The 19671-nt window shown below is 49.4% G+C and overlaps 3 non-coding genes across 3 annotated transcripts; all 3 read left to right on the top strand.

Annotated features, from left to right (window-relative positions):
• Positions 1–3666: 3666 nt before the first annotated feature.
• LOC122939707 lies at positions 3667–3799 on the top strand. Its single transcript, XR_006390145.1, has one exon. It is a non-coding gene; the product is annotated as a small nucleolar RNA SNORA9 (small nucleolar RNA).
• An 899-nt stretch (positions 3800–4698) lies between these two features.
• On the top strand, positions 4699–4831 carry LOC122939712. Its single transcript, XR_006390150.1, has one exon. It is a non-coding gene; the product is annotated as a small nucleolar RNA SNORA9 (small nucleolar RNA).
• A 202-nt stretch (positions 4832–5033) lies between these two features.
• Positions 5034–5166, top strand: LOC122939710. The gene has a single exon (XR_006390148.1). It is a non-coding gene; the product is annotated as a small nucleolar RNA SNORA9 (small nucleolar RNA).
• Positions 5167–19671: the final 14505 nt, after the last annotated feature.

Below are 19671 nucleotides of genomic sequence, written 5' to 3'. Positions count from 1 at the left end.
GTTGGACGGTTGTTGTATGTGGCCAGGAAGCTGGTGGCTATGAGATGGATCCAGGGAAGTCCGCCTACATTGGAGGAGTTTGAGAGGAAGGTGCATGATATGTTGATATTAGAGAAAGGGGTGTATGTGAAAAGAGGGTGTCCTCAAAAGTTTGACAAACTGTGGAGTGATTGGTTATCTCATACCCATGTGGTTATATAGGCTCAGATTGATACAAGACTAGTTTACAGGGTGGGGGGGTGGGGGGGTGTTGGGATGGGGGAGGTGGCGGGAGGGGGTCTGGGAGGGTCTAGACATTTATAATGCCTGGTGTCTATTGTTTTATATATGGATATATTGTACATGCAGATACTTGATTCATAAATGTGTCGGTACTGACTTGATACCAATGTACGCTGAGTCCGTGATATGGATGAAGTAAGAAAAGACATTGTATTGATCTGTGAACTTCTGTCTTTATTGGTTTAATAAAAACGATTTGATTCAAAAAAGAAGACCTCCCAATTACAGGATACGATGGAGAGAAAGGCCGATTCTTTCCTCAAAAAGTCCTGGGAAGCATCCATGTTCGGTATAAAAACGAACATAGCTGCAACCTCCGTAGCTAGATCCATGTACTTCTGGCTTAACGAGCTTGAAAACCATATTAAGAATAAAACCCTGAGAGGAAATTCCGTTCCTCTCCTCAAATCGGCTACAGCATTTTTGGCGGATGCCTCAGCCGAGTCCAGTCCGTGAGGTTTGCTGCCAAGGATGCTGCTCTTTCAAATTCCGCAAGGAGGGCCCTGCGGATGAAATCTTGGGGACGCGATAGAGCGTCTAAGTTATGCTCTATCGCTTTTTCAGGGGAATATGTTTTCTGTCCCGTACTGGATTCTATACTCTAGAAAGCGGCTGATAAAAAGGAGGGATTTCCTGAGAAAAACAAAAAGAAGCCCTTTTGTCCCTTAACACCCAATCCAGGTCCTATAGGGGGAAACGGGTAGGTGGAGCTACCAAAAAGGAGGAAAGGGCAGAGGTTTCCTCCTTAATCCCCAAAACAAACAGCCTGACAAGCAATGACGCCAGAGTGGGGGGGAAGGTTGAGGAGATTTCAAACCTTTTGGGAAACCACGACCCAGAACCCCCGGGCCTTGGGTATTTTAAAAAACTGTTATCGGATAGAATTTTCCTCAATCCCTCCAAAAAAGTTTTCGATAACCTTTCACAGCTCAAGTTCTGGAAAGGATTTGGCATGGCGTTTTGCAGTTAGTCAGGCGTGGTAGTAAAAGTCCCTTATTCAGAAGAAGGAAGGGGCTATTATTCCAACCTGTTTTTGGTACAGAAGCCAGGCGGCTCCTTTCATTCCATCATTAACCTGAATGGGTTAAATACGTCCATTGTTTATAGGAGGTTCAAAATGGAATCTATAACGTCCATCACTCCTCTTATCCAAGCAGGAGATTACATGACGTCCATAGATTTAAAGGATGCTTACTAATGTTCCCATACACGAAAACTCGCAAAAAATCTAAGGTTTGTCCTGTTGGACAGCACCGGAGTGGTAAACCACGTCCAGTTCGCGGCTTTACCCTTCGGAATTTCCTCAGCCCCGAGAGTTTTCACAAAGCTAGTAGTGAAATGATCTCTCCTCTCAGATCAGAGGGAATAAAAATCTTCCCGTATCTAGACTATGTCCTCATTCTGGGAAAATCAGTCAGAGGCGTCCAGTCTCCCCAACTACCTAATTCATCGGTTTTCAGAGTTGGGCTGGATAATAAATCGGGAGAAAATCTTGCCTGGTCCCATCAACAAAGATGAAATTCCTAGGAGTACTTTTAGATTCAAGAGCTCAGATGACATCTCTTCCTCAGGAAAAATGTATATCCTTCATAGGAAAAACAAAAAAATTTCAGGGCCAGACCAAGTGCTCCATATGCAATGCTATGAGTCTATTGGAAACAATGACCTCCTGCATCACATCGGTATTGTGGTCCCAGGCTCATACCAAGATAATCCAGTCCTGGACCCTGAGGAATTGGGACAAGAAACAGTCCTCCTTAGAGAAAAACATATCCATCCCCCTTAACGTAAGATCCAATTTGAATTGGTGGATAGAAAAGACAAACCTGTCAAAAGGTGTAAGTTGGATAAAAGCTCCAGAGATTCAGGTGTTCGCGGACGCAAGCGGCACTGGATGGGGGGCGAGAGTAGGTTCCTCAAACTACCAGGGCAGATGGACAGACAACATAAAAGCAATATCTTCAAACTACCAAGAACTAAGGGCAATCGGGGAGACGCTAAGGTCATCTCAAAAGATAGTCCTCTGAAAGCACCTGAAGATTCTCTCCGAGAATGTGACGGCAGTAGCCTACTTAAAACACCAGGGAGGCACAAGATCTCAAAGTCTAGAACTGACGCAGAGAATATTATTTTGGGAGGAAAAAAATGTATCCTCAATCACGGCTATTCACCTAAAAGGTATGGAAAATATACAAGCAGACTTCCTCAGCAGAAGGACCATAGATCCTGGGGAATGGTCCCTAAATCCAGAGGTGTTCAGACAGATCTCCAAAAGGTGGGGAACCCCTCAGATAGATCTCTTCGCAGCAAAATAAAATGCGAAGGTTGGGCACTTTTGCTCCATAAACCCCAGGGAAAACCCTTGGGCGGTGGACGCATTCTCGATCAGATGGACCTGGGATCTCGCCTATGCCTTCCCTCTGTGGGCATTAATCCCTAGAGTACTACGAAAGATAAGGTCCAACCCGTAACAGTGATCCTAGTGGATCCATACTGGACAAAGAGAAACTGGTTCCTGATATTAAAGGAATTAGTGCTGGAGGAACAATGGCGAATTCCCCTCCGAGAGGACATGTTATCGCAGGGTCCGATCCTCCATCAGAATCCAGGACTATTCAAATTGTCAGCATGGATCCTGAGCGCGAGGTAATAAAAAGTAGGGGTCTTTCCGAAAAGGTCATCAATGCCCTTAAATCCAGCAGGAAAAAAGTCACCTCCGCCATATATATCTGGAGGAAATGCTGCAACAGGCTGGGTCTGAACCCTCTGGTAAATTCTCCCCCCAAACATCATAAATATTCTTGATTTTCTCCAAAGGGGCTGGATTTGGGCTTGAGACCTAGTACACTTAAAGTACAGATCTTGGCCTTAGGAACATGCTATGACACAGACCTGGCCAGCCATAGATGGGTGAGAAGATTTGTAAGGGCTGCCTCGAGATTAAGACCATCCATAACACCTAGGGCCCCTCAGTGGGACTTAGACCGGGTCCTGAAAGGACTAATGAAACCACCATTTACTCCCGTACAGGACATTTCTGTAAAATATCTGACGCTCAAGGCTGCCTTCTTAATAGCCATAACGTCAGCTAGACGTTTAGGAGAGATCCAGGCGCTCTCCTGTGGAGAACCCTATCTTTCTGTGTTCCCCCGACAAAATAGTATTAAGGTTGCATCCGGGTTGTTGTGTGTTATATGGACGCTATAGGGCGGTATTATATCTGCAGGACCCCAGCATTTACTCTGATTCTTTTCCTCAGCTGTATCCGCCATGATGCAATAAAACCACACAACGTACACCTGGCTGATAGAGGTCACAGACAGCAGGAGGACGGTGCAGCTGGATCGGAAGGTAAGATGGCGGGATATTGCAGGGGATGAGCGGGTGCAGCTCTTCCAGCATGGTGGGGCTTGTAGTAGTCCTGTCCGTTCCTGTAGACGCTGCTAGATCAGCCCTGGGACGGTTTGAGGCCTCTCCCTGCTGCATCGGGGGGAGGTTATAGAAATCCCAGACACTCCCCTGTCCTCAGCAGCGCTGACACCCCCTATTGGAGGCTCTTCTCTCCTGTCCTCAGCAGCGCTGACACCCCCTATTGGAGGCTCTTCTCTCCTGTCCTCAGCAGCGCTGACGCCCCCTATTGGAGGCTCTTCTCTCCTGTCCTCAGCAGCGCTGACGCCCCCTATTGGAGGCTCTTCTCTCCTGTCCTCAGCAGCGCTGACGCCCCCTATTGGAGGCTCTTCTCACCTGTCCTCAGCAGCGCTGACGCCCCCCTATTGGAGGCTCTTCTCTCCTGTCCTCAGCAGCGCTGACGCCCCCTATTGGAGGCTCTTCTCTCCTGTCCTCAGCAGCGCTGACGCCCCCTATTGGAGGCTCTTCTCACCTGTCCTCAGCAGCGCTGACGCCCCCTATTGGAGGCTCTTCTCTCCTGTCCTCAGCAGCGCTGACGCCCCCTATTGGAGGCTCTTCTCTCCTGTCCTCAGCAGCGCTGACGCCCCCTATTGGAGGCTCTTCTCTCCTGTCCTCAGCAGCGCTGACGCCCCCTATTGGAGGCTCTTCTCTCCTGTCCTCAGCAGCGCTGACGCCCCCTATTGGAGGCTCTTCTCTCCTGTCCTCAGCAGCGCTGACGCCCCCTATTGGAGGCTCTTCTCTCCTGTCCTCAGCAGCGCTGACGCCCCCTATTGGAGGCTCTTCTCTCCTGTCCTCAGCAGCGCTGACGCCCCCTATTGGAGGCTCTTCTCTCCTGTCCTCAGCAGCGCTGACGCCCCCTATTGGAGGCTCTTCTCTCCTGTTCTATTTCTTGGCCTAATAGGACTTTGCGCTTAACGTTTACTTTCATGTCTTTCAGGAGATGGACTGTCTGACGCCTCGGTGGTGGAGCTGCGTACAAGGTGGGTATGCTCCTCGGGAAGCTCCTCAGGGCAGCTCTCCCAGCATGGTGGGGCTTGTAGTAGTCCTGTCCATTCCTGTAGATGCTGCGAGATCATCCCTGGGACGGTTTGAGGCCTCTCCCTGCTGCACCGGGGGGAGGTTATAGAAATCCCAGACACCCAGTGTGTGTTATATGGACGCTATAGGGCGGTATTATATCTGCAGGACCCCAGCATTTACTCTGATTCTTTTCCTCAGCTGTATCCGCCATGATGCAATAAAACCACACAACGTACACCTGGCTGATAGAGGTCACAGACAGCAGGAGGACGGTGCAGCTGGATCGGAAGGTAAGATGCCGGGATATTGCTGGGGATGAGCGGGTGCAGCTCTTCCAGCATGGTGGGGCTTGTAGTAGTCCTGTCCGTTCCTGTAGATGCTGCTAGATCAGCCCTGGGACGGTTTGAGGCCTCTCCCTGCTGCATTGGGGGGAGGTTATAGAAATCCCAGACACGTCCTTGGTCTGTTCTATGGGAACTTCATGCTGTCCTTTTATAGTCTTTCCTAGTACAGTCCTATAATTGCGGGATCGGGCCCCTGTGTTTTAACCCCTTAGTAACCAGCCTTTTTGGGCCTTACTGACCAATCATTTTTCTTCTTTATTTTTTTTTTTTTCATTGACTCATTCCAAGAGCTATAACTTTTTTTTTATTTTTCAGTCTATTTAGCTTTGAGGGCTTTTTTTTTTTTTTTTGTGCGAAAAGTTGTAGTTTAAAATGGCACCATTTTGGGGTCCACATAACTTTCTGATTTACTTTCTGGGAGGGAGATGGGGAAAAACGGCAATACTGCCACTGCGTTTTTACGTTATAAAATTTACGGCGTTCATTTTTCAGTATAAATATCTTTTATTCTCTGGGTCAGTACGATTACAGTGATACCAAATACATATTTATTTTTTTTACTACTTTTTTTGCAATAAACCCCCTTTGCCGCTTCCCAAGACCTATAACTTTTGTATTTTTTATTTTCCTGTGGAGATGTGTGAGGGCTTGATTTTTGCAGCGCAACTTGAAATCTTCATTGTTATCATTTTGGAGTCAATGGCGCTTTTTGATCGTTTTTGTTATTACGTTTTTTTCGGTGGCAACTAAGAATAAGTTAGCAATTCTGCTATTGACCAGCAGGCTGCTGTAAATCACTGAAGGCTGGTCTGGGGCCTACATCTGACCCCTGCCAGCCTTTGCACACATTAACACCCCACGATCGCATTTGTGGGGTGTCGATGGGAGACAGGGAGTCCGCTCCTTCTGTCAGCACTTTACATGCGGCAGGTGCCATTGCCTGCGGCATTTAATGTGTTTAAACAGCCCGGATTGGCACTCCTGCCTGTCCGGGCTGTTATAGCAGGGCCTCGGCTCACATGTGAGAGTCGGTGACCCATGCAGCCCTTAGACGCGGCGGCCCAGCATAAGGCCCCTTAGTGACCGCCGTAAAAAGACGCATGGGTGGTCACTAAGGGCTTAAAGGGGGTTGTAAACATGGGATCGGGTGGCATCACTTTCTCTTGTCCCTTTATTAATCCGCCTTCTGCTTTTTCCTTACAGGAGGATGAGTCTGGAAGCCGCAGACGATTGCTGGATCCGGATTTTCTGCCGCCTGTTCATAAAGAACTGACCATGAGGAAGGTGTCGGTCGCCGGCTGGGTCTGACGCCTGTAGCATCAAGGAAAATAAAATATCTACATGTAACGTGTGGTGCAGCTTATGTTCTGTGGCTCCTAGGATGCCACGGGCCTGGACCTCCAGATTATTCCGCTCGTACATAGTCTTTAATGAGCCGTGCACCTTTGATATTGTCCACGGTATAGCGGTACGTTAGACCCCTGCCCCCAACAGCTTCATAGTATGAAGGATAAAATGTACCCACTCTATATCTGCCAGACCTGCGCTGTGATGGAGGAGGAGACCCCCACAGACGGGGTCTGGTGTGGAATGCATCTTCCTGGTGGTCTGTGTGTTCCTGACATTTTCTGTTAGATTCTGCTTCTAGCAGAGGATTTCTCCATCCACACAGCGCATGATGCAGCCGTATGGCGGTACATGGAGATCTGCCTCATGTATGCAAGATATTATTGCTGCATAGCCATGCGGTCAGGTGCGCAGTCTGCAGGAACGTAATCCTCTGTCGGTCGGTCGCCGCGGTACGGTTAAGTTATTTACATGTTGCCTCGGGATGTTCAGGCGGAGGATTTTGTATGTGGATTCGGTGCTGCAGTTCATGCGGCCAAGAATTTTTGGTGGTTTTCTAGACTGCACCAAGAACGTACAGGTCCATTATCAAAATCCTTTGTGTGAACCTGCCCTTTAGGCTATGCTCCAGCAGCAGAATTGTGTGCAGTACGCCTCACGTGTGCTGATAGGGAGGGGTTCTGCGCAAGGATTAGCCCCATTGGGGGAGGGCAGTAGTGCAGCCCACCTCAGGATAGGTCATCAATATCCCATCGGGGGAGGTCTGAGTTGTTTCAGGGAGCCACAGTGATCACAGCCGACTCCCAGCAGCACACCAGTTACAGCGCCGTGTATTATATAGTGGCAGTGCTTAGTATTGCAGCTCAGTCCTATTGACTTGAATGGGGCTGAGCTGTGACTGATGTACCGTGATGTCACATGGTCAAGGAAAAGGCCACTGCGCTCACGGACATCCAGCAACGACGGGGGTCCTGGGTATTTGACTCCTGCCGATCTGACATTGACCTGTCTTGAGAATCGGTCATTGATATAAATTCCTATAGATCCTAAATTCTAAGGGACTAACAGCGGGAAATGGAATATAGCGGGCGGTCCCTTCGTACATTACACTATAGCGGGCGGTCCCTTCGTACATTACACTTTAGCGGGCGGCCCCTTCGTACATTACACTATATTGGGCGGTCCCTCTGTACATTACACTATATTGGGCGGTCTCTCTGTACATTACACTATATTGGGCGGTCTCTCTGTACATTACACTATATTGGGCGGTCTCTCTGTACATTACACTATATTGGGCGGTCTCTCTGTACATTACACTATATTGGGCGGTCTCTCTGTACATTACACTATAGCGGGGCGGTCTCTCTGTACATTACACTATAGCGGGCGGTCTTGTCACGGTGTGTGTGGTAAACTCTACACAGAAGGGAAGAGGTACGAGGCCTGGAAATGAGGGAAAGGTCACCTCCTAGTGAATCCCTAAACTGAGCCCTGACTACTATCAGTGTGAACAAACCTTGACGGTAGGAATGTTCATACGCAGGAACCTAGAGCCCTATCTGACCCTAAAGGGGCCTGGAGAGTGTCAGGACAAAAGACTACCTGTTCCTTCCCAGCTGAAGGAACAGGATACCCCCTCAGGCCTAATACCAAAAGATAGGGGAATACAAGAAATAGGGAAAATGACAACTCCGAAGTATGTGGATGAGCAGGAACTCAAAGAATTACCAAACAGCACTTCCACAACCAGAAGGAGCTATCAACCGCATAGCATGATCGGTGAGACCAGACTAAATAGAGGAGTGGGAAAGACCACTAAAGCTACACCTGAGACCAAGTGTGGTCATTACCAACAACACAGAACAGTGAAACCTAAGAGGCTGTCAGATCACATCACGTGAGCCAGTCTCTTAGATCTTCTGCCCCTGTCACGGGAGAGACTGTGACAGGTCTGCCCGTACATTACACTATAGTGGGCAGTCTCTCTGTACATTACACTATAGCGGGCGATCTGTCCGTACATTACACTATAGAGGGCGGTCTCTCTGTACATTACACTATAGAGGGCGGTCTCTCTGTACATTACACTATAGCGGGCGGTCTCTCTGTACATTACACTATAGCGGGCGGTCCCTCTGTACATTACAGTATAGCGGGCGGTCTCTGTACATTACACTATAGCGGGCGGTCCCTCTACATTACAGTATAGCGGGCGGTCTCTGTACATTACACTATAGCGGGCGGTCCCTCTACATTACACTATAGCGGGCGGTCTCTCTACATTACACTATATTGGGCGGTCTCTGTACATTACACTATAAGCAGGAGGTCTCTGTACATTACACTATATTGGGTGGTCTCTGTACATTACACTATAGAGGGCGGTCTCTCTGTACGTTACACTATAGAGGGCGATCTGTCCAGACATTACACTATAGCGGGCGGTCCCTCTGTACATTACACTATAGCGGGCGGTCCCTCTGTACATTGCACTATAGCGGGCGGTCCCTCTGTACATTGCACTATAGCGGGCGGTCCCTCTGTACATTACACTATAGCAAGCGGTCCCTCTGTACATTACACTATAGCGGGCGGTCCCTCTGTACATTGCACTATAGCGGGCGATCTGTCCGTACATTGCACTATAGCGGGCGGTCCCTCTGTACATTACACTATAGCGGGCAGTCTCTCTACATTACACTATATTGGGCGGTCTCTCTGCACATTACACTATAAGCGGGAGGTCTCTCTGTACATTACACTATCAGCGGGAGGTCTCTGTACATTACACTATCAGCGGGCGGTCCCTCTGTACATTACACTATAGCGGGGGCGGCCCCTCTGTACATTACACTATAGCGGGGACGGCCCCTCTGTGCATTACACTATAGCGGGGGCGGCCCCTCTGTGCATTACACTATAGCGGGGGCGGCCCCTCTGTGCATTACACTATAGCGGAGGCGGCCCCTCTGTGCATTACACTATAGCGGGGGCGGCCCCTCTATGCATTACACTATAGCGGGGGCGGCCCCTCTGTGCATTACACTATAGCGGGGGCGGCCCCTCTGTGCATTACACTATAGCGGGGGCGGCCCCTCTGTGCATTACACTATAGCGGGCGGTCCCTCTGTACATTACACTATAGCGGGCGGTCTCTCTACATTACACTATAGCGGGCGGTTCCTCTGTACATTACACTATAGCGGGCAGTCTCTCTACATTACACTATATTGGGCGGTCTCTCTGTACATTACACTATCAGCGGGAGGTCTCTCTGTACATTACACTATCAGCGGGAGGTCTCTTTACATTACACTATATTGGGCGGTCTCTGTACATTACACTATAGCGGGCGGTCCCTCTGTACATTGCACTATAGCGGGCGGTCTGTCCGTACATTACACTATAGCGGGCGGTCCTTCTGTACATTACACTATCAGCGGGAGGTCTCTTTACATTACACTATATTGGGCGGTCTCTGTACATTACACTATAGCAGGGGCGGCCCCTCTGTACATTACACTATAGCGGGCGGTCTGTCCGTACATTACACTATAGCGGGGGCGGCCCCTCTGTACATTACACTATAGCGGGCGGCCCCTCTGTACATTACACTATAGCAGGGGCGGCCCCTCTGTACATTACACTATAGCGGGCGGTCTCTCCGTACATTACACTATAGCGGGCGGTCTCTCTATACATTACACTATGGCCTCATGCACACGACAGTTTTTTTTCACGGTCCGCAAAAACGGGGTCCGTGATCCGTGACCGTTTTTTCGTCCGTGGGTCTTCCTTGATTTTTGGAGGATCCACGGACATGAAAAAAAAGTCGTTTTGGCGTCCGCCTGGCCGTGCGGAGCCAAACGGATCCATCCTGAATTACAATGCAAGTCAATGGGGACGGATCCGTTTGAAAATTGAGCCACAGTGTGTCATCTTCAAACGGATCCGTCCCCATTGACTTACATTATAAGTCTGGACGGATCCGCTTGCCTCCGCACGGCCAGGCGGACACCCGAACATAACTTGAAGCGTCCCCATCACCATGGGAACGCCTCTACGTTAGAATATACTGTCGGATATGAGCTACATCGTGAAACTCATTTCCGACAGTATATTCTAACACAGAGGCGTTCCCATGGTGATGGGGACGCTTCAGGTTAGAATACACTGCAAACTTGGTACATGACTGCCCCCTGCTGCCTGGCACCACCCGATCTCTTACAGGGGGATATGATAGCACAATTAACCCCTTCAGGTGTGGCACCTAAAGGGGTTAATTGTACTATCATATTCTCCTGTAAGAGATCAGGGCTGCCAGGCAGCAGGGGGCAGACCCCCCCCCCCTCCCCAGTTTGAATATCGTTGGTGGCACAGTGTGCGCCCCCCATCGCCCCCCCCCCCTTCCTCCCTCTATAGTTAAAAATCGTTGGTGGCACAGTGTGTGCCCACCATCGCCCCCCCCCCCTTCCTCCCTCTATAGTTAAAAATCGTTGGTGGCACAGTGTGTGCCCACCATCGGCCCCCCCCCTTCCTCCCTCTATAGTTAAAAATCGTTGGTGGCACAGTGTGTGCCCGCCATCGCCCCCCCCTTCCTCCCTCTATAGTTAAAAATCGTTGGTGGCACAGTGTGCGCCCACCATTGCCCCCCCCCTCTCTCTATAGTAGTAACAACCATTGGTGGCAGTGTGCGGCCTCCCATTCCCCCCCCCTCCCCCCCCATCATTGGTGGCAGCGGAGTTCCGATCAGAGTCCCAGTTTAATCGCTGGGGCTCCGATCGGTAACCATGGCAACCAGGAAGCTACTGCATCCCTGGTTGCCATGGTTACTTAGCAATAGTACAATTGTAGAAGATTCATACTTACCTGCTTGCTGCTGCGATGTCTGTGTCCGGCCGGGAGCTCCACCTACTGGTAAGTGAAAGGTCTGTGCGGTGCATTGCTAAAGAACTGTCACTTACCAGTAGGAGGAGCTCCCGGCCGGTCACAGACATCGCAGCAGCAAGCAGGTAAGTATGAATCTTCTACTATTGTACTATTGCTAAGTAACCATGGCAACCAGGGCTGCAGTAGCTTCCTGGTTGCCATGGTTACCGATCGGAGCCCCAGCGATTAAACTGGGACTCCGATCGGAAACTCCGCTGCCACCAATGATCGGGGGGGGGGGGGGGGGGAGATGGGAGGCCGCACACTGCCACCAATGGTTGTTACTACTATAGAGAGAGGGGGGGGCGATGGTGGGCGCACACTGTGCCACCAACGATTTTTAACTATAGAGGGAGGAAGGGGGGGCGATGGTGGGCACACACTGTGCCACCAACGATTTTTAACTATAGAGGGAGGAAGGGGGGGGCGATGGTGGGCGCACACTGTGCCACCAACGATATTCAAACTGGGGAGGGGGGGTCTGCTGCCTGGCAGCCCTGATCTCTTACAGGAGAATATGATAGTACAATTAACCCCTTTAGGTGCCGCACCTGAAGGGGTTAATTGTGCTATCATATCCCCCTGTAAGAGATCGGGTGGTGCCAGGCAGCAGGGGGCAGTCTTGTACCAAGTTTGCAGTGTATTCTAACTAGAAGCGTCCCCATCACCATGGGAACGCTTCTGTGTTAGAATATACTGTCGGAAATAAGTTTTCACGAAGTGAAAACTTAGATCAGAAAAAGCTTTTATGCAGACGGATCTTCGGATCCGTCTGTATGAAAGCAACCTACGGCCACGGACACGGATGCCAATCTTGTGTGCATCCGTGTTCTTTCACGGACCCATTGACTTGAATGGGTCCGTGAACCGTTGTCCGTCCAAAAAATAGGACAGGTCATATTTTTTTGACGGACAGGATACACGGATCACGGCCTCGGCTGCAAAACGGTGCATTTTCCGATTTTTCCACGGACCCATTGAAAGTCAATGGGTCCGCGAAAAAAAACGGAAAACGGCACAACGGCCACGGATGCACACAACGGTCGTGTGCATGAGGCCTATAGCGGGCGGTCTCTCCGTACATTACACTATAGCGGGCGGTCTCTCCGTACATTACACTATAGCGGGCGGTCTCTGTACATTACACTATAGCGGGCGGTCTCTCTGTACATTACACTATAGCGGGGGCGGCCCCTCTGTACATTACACTATAGCGGGGGCGGCCCCTCTGTACATTACACTATAGCGGGGGCGGCCCCTCTGTACATTACACTATAGCGGGGGCGGCCCCTCTGTACATTACACTATAGCGGGGGCGGCCCCTCTGTACATTACACTATAGCGGGGGCGGCCCCTCTGTACATTACACTATAGCGGGGGCGGCCCCTCCGTACATTACACTATAGCGGGCGGTCTCTCCGTACATTACACTATAGCGGGCGGTCTCTCCGTACATTACACTATAGCGGGCGGTCCCTCTGTACATTACACTATAGCGGGCGGTCTCTCCGTACATTACACTATAGCGGGCGGTCTCTCCGTACATTACACTATAGCGGGCGGTCTGTCCGTACATTACACTACAGCGGGCGCTCTCTCTGAAGAGAGGGTCGGGCATCAGCACCAGGCAGCCCTTAACCCTTTCACAGCACAGCTAAATGTCCTACGGGCACCGCATGTTCACAACTAGCAGACGCTCTGCAGATTTGGGCCAGAAAAAAAACGCCATTATCATTCCATCCGCAGTGCAGATTATAAATCCATCTATAGAACGGGTGGAATCTGTGGTATGTCCCACGTGGACGCTGACGAACAGGAGTGAGGTCTGTGTTACCCCAGATCCAGCTTCCCCTCATAACACAGGGTGATTGGCGTCAGCCCCCCAGAGGTGAATACTGGGGTACAACTGCTGCCCCTGTGTATATAGTAACCCCCGCACTGCTGGTCTGTATAGATGTAGTAACCCCCGCACTGCTGGTCTGTATAGATGTAGTAACCCTTACACTGCCGGTCTGTATAGATGTAGTAACCCCTGCACTGCCGGTCTGTATAGATGTAGTAACCCCTACACTGCCGGTCTGTATAGATGTAGTAACCCCTACCCTGCTGGTCTGTATAGATGTCATAACCCCTGCACTGCCGGACTGTATAGATGTAGTAACCCCTACACTGCCAGTCTGTATAGATGTAGTAACCCCTACACTGCCAGACTATATAGTAACATAGTTTAGGTATAAGGCCCCAAAATCCCTCCGTCTATCCAGTTTGGCCTGTTATCCTGCAAGTTGATCCAGAGGAAGACAAAAAAACTGAGGTAGAAGCCAATTTTCTCTACTTAGGGGCAAAAAGAAATTCCTTCCCGACTCTAATCGGGCATCAGAATAACTCCCTGGATCAACGACCCCTCTCTAGTAGCTATAGCCTGTAATATTATTACCCTCCATAAATACATCCAGGCCCCTCTTCCTTTATTGTACTCACCATCACCATGTTTATTAAAATTCCTAGGTCCTTTTCCATGTCAGTGTTACTCAGTGTTTTACCATTTAGTATGTACAGGTGACTTGCATTATTCCTTCCCATGTGCATAACCTTACATTTGTCAGTGTTAAACCTCATCTGCCACTTCTCTGCCCAAGCCTCCAATCTATCCAAACCCCTCTGTAGCCGTATACTGTCCTCTGTAGTATATATATACAGTATACTGTCCTCTGTAGTATATGTACAGTATACTGACCTCTACTGTATATATACAGTATACTGTCCTCTAGTATATATATATATATACACAGTATACTGTCCTCTGTAGTATATATACAGTATACTCTCTTCTGTAGTATATATAGTATACTGTCCTCTGTAGTATATATATATACAGTATACTGTCCTCTGTAGTATATATTCAGTATACTGTCCTCTTCAGTGTCAATTACTTTACATAGTTTAGTGTCATCTGCAAGCCTTCTACAAGATCATTAATAAATATATTGAAGAGAATAGGGCCTAATACCGACCCCTGAGGTACCCCACTAGTGACATTGACCCCTCCAGTACTCACCCCTGTGGTACCCCACTAGTGACAGTGACCCCTCCAGTACTCACCCCAATGGTACCCCACTAGTGACAGTGACCCCTCCAATACTGACCCTGAGGTACCCCACTAGTGACCCCTCCAGTACTTACCCCTGTGGTACTCCACTAGTGACAGTGACCCCTCCAATACTGACCCCTGAGGTACCCCACTAGTGACAGTGACCCAATCTGAGTGTGTACCGTTAATAACCACCCTCTGTTTTCTATTACTGAACCAGTTACTTACCCACATACAGACATTTTCTCCCAGTCCGAGCATTCTCATTTTATATACTAACCTTTTATGTGGTACAGTGTCAGATGCTTTGGAGAAGCGTCAATTTTGACGTAAATTTGTTTCCCCTTAGTCCTAACAGCAGCACAAGTGGGGTATTTGCCCCTGTGTCAGGACAGGCAGAATTTTTAATGAACAAAAAATTTCTGCCTAAGTATCCTAATTAGTAATTAACTAATTAAGCCCCTACCCCATATAACCCGGCCCCTAACTGGACGGGGTTGCTTTATAACAAGTAACTGATAATAAATCACACAAGGGGAGGGATATTTGTGTGCTGCTGTTAGGACTAAGGGAAAACAAATTTACGTCAAAATTGACGCTTCCCTTTCGTCCTAACCAGCAGCACAAGTGGGGAAGTAGCAAGAAACCTCACCCAAATTGGGAGGGCTCCCTACTCCCCACTTAGGAGAGGGTGGCACTTAAAAAGGATTGTCCAAAGGCCATTCCCTCCGCTCGTCTGGCCTCTAGACGATAATGTGAGATGAAGGTGTTCAAGAACTCCAAGAAGCGGCTGCACAAATCTGGTCTAAAGGGATCAGTTTCTTTTCAGCATAAGAGGTGGATACAGCCCTGGTAGAATGGGCCAAGACAAAGGAAGGAGGCGTCAAGTCTTGGGACAGAAAAGCCAGACGGATTGCTTCTTTAATCCACCTGCTCAGAGTGGGTTTGGAGGCCTTCAGACCCCTGTTCTTCCCTGAATAGGTCAGAAGAAGGTTTTCCGATCTTCTAAAATCGCTTGTTCTGTCCAAATACACCCTAAGACCTCTTGAGATGTCCAATGTACGGAGCCTTTCTTCCTCGGGAGAAGACGCAGCCGGTAAAAAAGTGGGTAGACATATCGTCTGATATTGGAAAAGGTAGGAACCTTTGGCAAAAAGGTTGGCAAAAACCTTAACAGGACCTTGTCCTGAAGGAATTTTAAATAGGGCTCGGAAGCCCCCAGAGCCTGAAGTTCCCCAACTCTCTTAGCTGATGTGATAGCCAGTAAGAAGGTGATCTTTAGAGATAAGAACCTCAAGTCTACCTCATTCAAAGGCTCAAAAGGGGGAACACATAACCCTTTTAGAACTACTGTTAAATCCCACTGCGGGATTGGTCTCAAGATTCTGGGTTTAAGCCTCTCGGCTCCCTTCAGGAACCTCTTGATTAGGTGGTCCTGAGAAATCGGTCTGCTAAGGCATGCCGATAAGGCAGAGACGTGAGCTCTGAGTGTAGATGGGCTTAGACCCTTGTCTAGACCATCCTGGAGGAATTGTAGAATAGCGGAGAGAGGAGGGTCTGAGGCAACTACCTCTCTGTCATTACACCATTGCAGGAATATTCTGTAGATTCTAGAATACTTTTTGCTTGTAGATTCCGCTCTGGAGTGAGAAATTGTTCTCAAGACCTCCACAGATAACCCTCTAGCTTCTAGAAGGGACCTGTCAATCTCCAGGCTGTCAGATTGAGCCTCCTCAGATCTAGACAGGGACCTGTGTCCTGATACACAAGGTCCTGTATTAGGGGAAGTCTCCAATAATTGCCCTGACTCATCTGCATGAGCTGGGTGAACCAAGACCTCTTCGGCCAGAATGGCATGATGGCAATCACCGAGGTCTGGTCTTGCTTGATCTTCATCAATACCCTCGGTATCATGGAAATTGGAGGGAAGATATATGCCAGCCTGAACCTCCAAGTTATGGACAGAGCGTCTATCGCTACCGGGTTGTCCTCCCTGTAAAGGGAACAGAACTTGCTCACCTTGGCGTTCAATCGGGTAGCCATCAGGTCGATTTCCGGGGTACCCCACCGCTGGACTATCATGGAGAAGATACTCTTGTTCAGGGACCATTCTCCTGGAACCGGTAGGCCCCGACTCAGGCGATCTGCCACCACATTGAGATCTCCTTTGATATGGACTGCCATTAGGTGGGATAGGTTGATCTCTGCCCAAGAGAGAATAGAACCCACCTCCCTCAGGAGGGTTTGGGATTTCGTCCCTCCCTGTCTGTTCAGGTAAGCGACCACAGTTGTGTTGTCTGTCCGGACTCTCACCGCCTGACCGCGGATGAGAGGAGCAAAATGAAGGAGGGCTAGTTTGACTGCTCTCAGCTCTCTCCAGTTGGATGAGAGGATTTTCTCCTGGGGATTCCAAGTACCTCGTACTGGGTTGTCCTCCAGATGGGCTCCCCAGCCCAGCAGGGAAGCGTCCGTGGTCAACGTGATCCAACGAGGTTGAACCAGAGACCTCCCATCTTTTAGGTTCTTCCACCACTTGAGCGAAGAACGGACTTCTACCGACAGGGAGTGCATTCTGTCTAGGTCTTTGGGCTTGCGACTCCAAGCTGCTAAGACCTCCTCCTGAAGTGGGTGTAAGTGCCATAAGGCCCAAGGAACTGCCTCTGCAGAAGCTGACATGTGGCCTAACATCCTCATAAGAACCCTTATGGAGACTCATCTGGGTGGTATAAGAGACTGTGCAGCTTTTATTACTCTGTCCCTCCTCTGTGGGGACAGGTACAGGGTCATCAGTTGTGAATCGATTACAAACCCCAAGAACATTCTCGTGGTTGACGGGACTAAGTGCGACTTGTCCCATTTTATCAGCCAACCCAAACCCTGGAGAATCTGGAGAGCTTGTTGAAGCTGACTCTGCAGAACGCCTGCGTTTGCGGCTTTTAAAAGCCAATCGTCCAAGTACGGTACGACCTCTAGCCCAAGAAGTCTTAAATGGGCAACCACAGGAGCCACTACCTTTGTGAAGGTGTGCGGAGCTGAGGATATGCCGAAGGGCAATACAGCAAACTGGTAGTGCTTCACTACCCCTTGCAAGGCCACAGCAACTCTGAGATATTTCCTGTGTGCTGGGTAGATGGGAACATGAAGGTAAGCATCCTTCAGGTCTATAGTTACCATCATATCTCCTGGGTTCAGGATGTTTAATACAGAGCGAATGGTTTCCATCCGGAAACGCTTCTTCCTGATGAAACGATTTAAGTAACGTAAATCGATGATCATCCGCCAGTCTCCTGATGGTTTTGGTACCAGAAAGATGGGAGAATAAACCCCCTGCCGCCATTCGCGAGGAGGAACCTCCTCTAATGCTCCTTTCCGTATATACTGGAGAACCGAGTCTTCCAGGATTGATTGTTTGTCGGGTGCTAAAGTCCTTGTTAGGACGAACTTGTCCCGAGGAAGGGAAATTAAATCTATTTTGTACCTTGATGCTATCACCTGTAGCACCCAAGGGTCTGGAATTTTTTGCATCCAAAAACTTTTGAATAAACTCAAACGTCCACCGACTGGGGGACTGAAAACTGGTCCTTCCTCTGGAATTCCGGGGGGTGGGAAAGGGGAATTGACGGGCTGTAGAGAGTCATAGATCAGCCCTGCCGTTTCCACGACCGCGACCCCTACCTCTCTTACTACCTTCAGAACGCCTTTGGTTTCTATCTCCCCCCTGAAATCTACCTCCTCCTCTACCTCTTCCTCGACCCCGAAAGGACTGCTGGGGGAGGGATTTACCTTTCTTGTCCGCTAAGTTCTCCATGAGAGAATCTAATTCAGAACCGAACAATGTACCCGGTTCATAGGGAAGGGAGCAAAGGTTAAACTTGGATGTATTGTCTGCAGCCCATGGTTTTAACCAGAGTGGGCGCCTGCTGGCTGAAGAAAGCGCCATAGATTTGCCCGCTAATTTTAATTGTTGTTGGGAGGAATCTGATAAGAAATCAATCCCCAGTAAGAGAGTCTTAAATTGGTCCAGGATGTCGTCCCGGGCAACCCCAGAATCCAAGTCCGATTGGATTCTGAGAGTGCGCACACGGATAAACTCTGATACTTCAGAGCACGCTATAGCAACCGAGGCAGAGGCAGCCGAGTAGTTGCGTCTAAGCGTGCACTCTGCTCGTCTGTCTAGGGGGTCCTTTAGGTTGCTGCCGTCGTCTGAGGGGACTAGAGTTCTTTTGGAGAGCTTCGATATGGCCATATCCACCTTCGGAGGTGGAACCCAGACTAAAGAATCCGCATCCTGTAGAGGGAACATTAGTTTAAACCTCTTTGTTAACACTGGACCCTTCTCCGGGTGTTTCCACTCGGTTGCCATTAATTTCTTTAAAGACTCATCCACTTTAAAGGCCCTTGGCCCCCTAGAGGTGGACTGTGGAGCTTCCCCTTGCTCAACATCATGGTCCCTCGACCTGATGGAGCGTAACAGTCTTTGAGTTTTTTCGGCCGGAAAGAGGAAGGCCGAACTCTCTTCCTCAGAGGAAGAATTATCCTCAATGGAAATGACGTCTTCAGACATGGGTACAGGACCATAAGAAGCCTGTCTGGGCCTCTTGTTAGAGACTGCTCCCTTGATCTCGGCAATGGACGTATCCATGAACTGCTTCATCCAGGAAAACATCTCCACCACCGTTGGTTCTGGGTCCATTGGTCTGGGTCGGCAGCCCGGGCATCGATGGAATTCGTACGAATCCGGCAACGGGGTGCTGCAGCTGGAGCAGGCGAGATGTTTCTGCTTGTGAGTGGATTTGCCTAAGAAACAGACAACAGGATAAGAATTTGGACCCAAGAATGGCTCTAAAAAGAGAGCAGTACCTTACCATGAGGTGGTGATGCCATCTTAGAAAGAAAAAGCAAGGTGACTTCAAGGAACTTCCTGAGCGCAGGAGTAGTCAAACAGCAGAAGTCAGTTGAGCTCAGAAAACTGAGAGCAACACTGACCTGCCTCACACAGGTGCCTTAAATAGTGCAAGGGGGAAGAGCTATAGTCACTCCCCCACCCTGGGGGTGGATCTCCAGACTTAAAATCGCAACTTTAATTAAAATAATATAAACTCTCCATTTCCCCCAGTTAGGTGCCCCAGCCCATCTGAGGGCACGGACCTAAGAAAACTTTATACAAACGAAGCGCTGAACACAGCGCTGGAGGACGGAGCCGGGGACCGGAAGTGACGTCAATGACGCACTTCCGGTTCTTGTGAG

The sequence above is a fragment of the Bufo gargarizans genome, chromosome 5 (assembly GCF_014858855.1).
Source record: "Bufo gargarizans isolate SCDJY-AF-19 chromosome 5, ASM1485885v1, whole genome shotgun sequence".
In the NCBI taxonomy this organism is placed as follows: Eukaryota; Metazoa; Chordata; class Amphibia; order Anura; family Bufonidae; genus Bufo; species Bufo gargarizans.
Note: the sequence above shows the minus strand (reverse complement) of the source record. Positions and strands in the feature narration are given on the sequence as shown.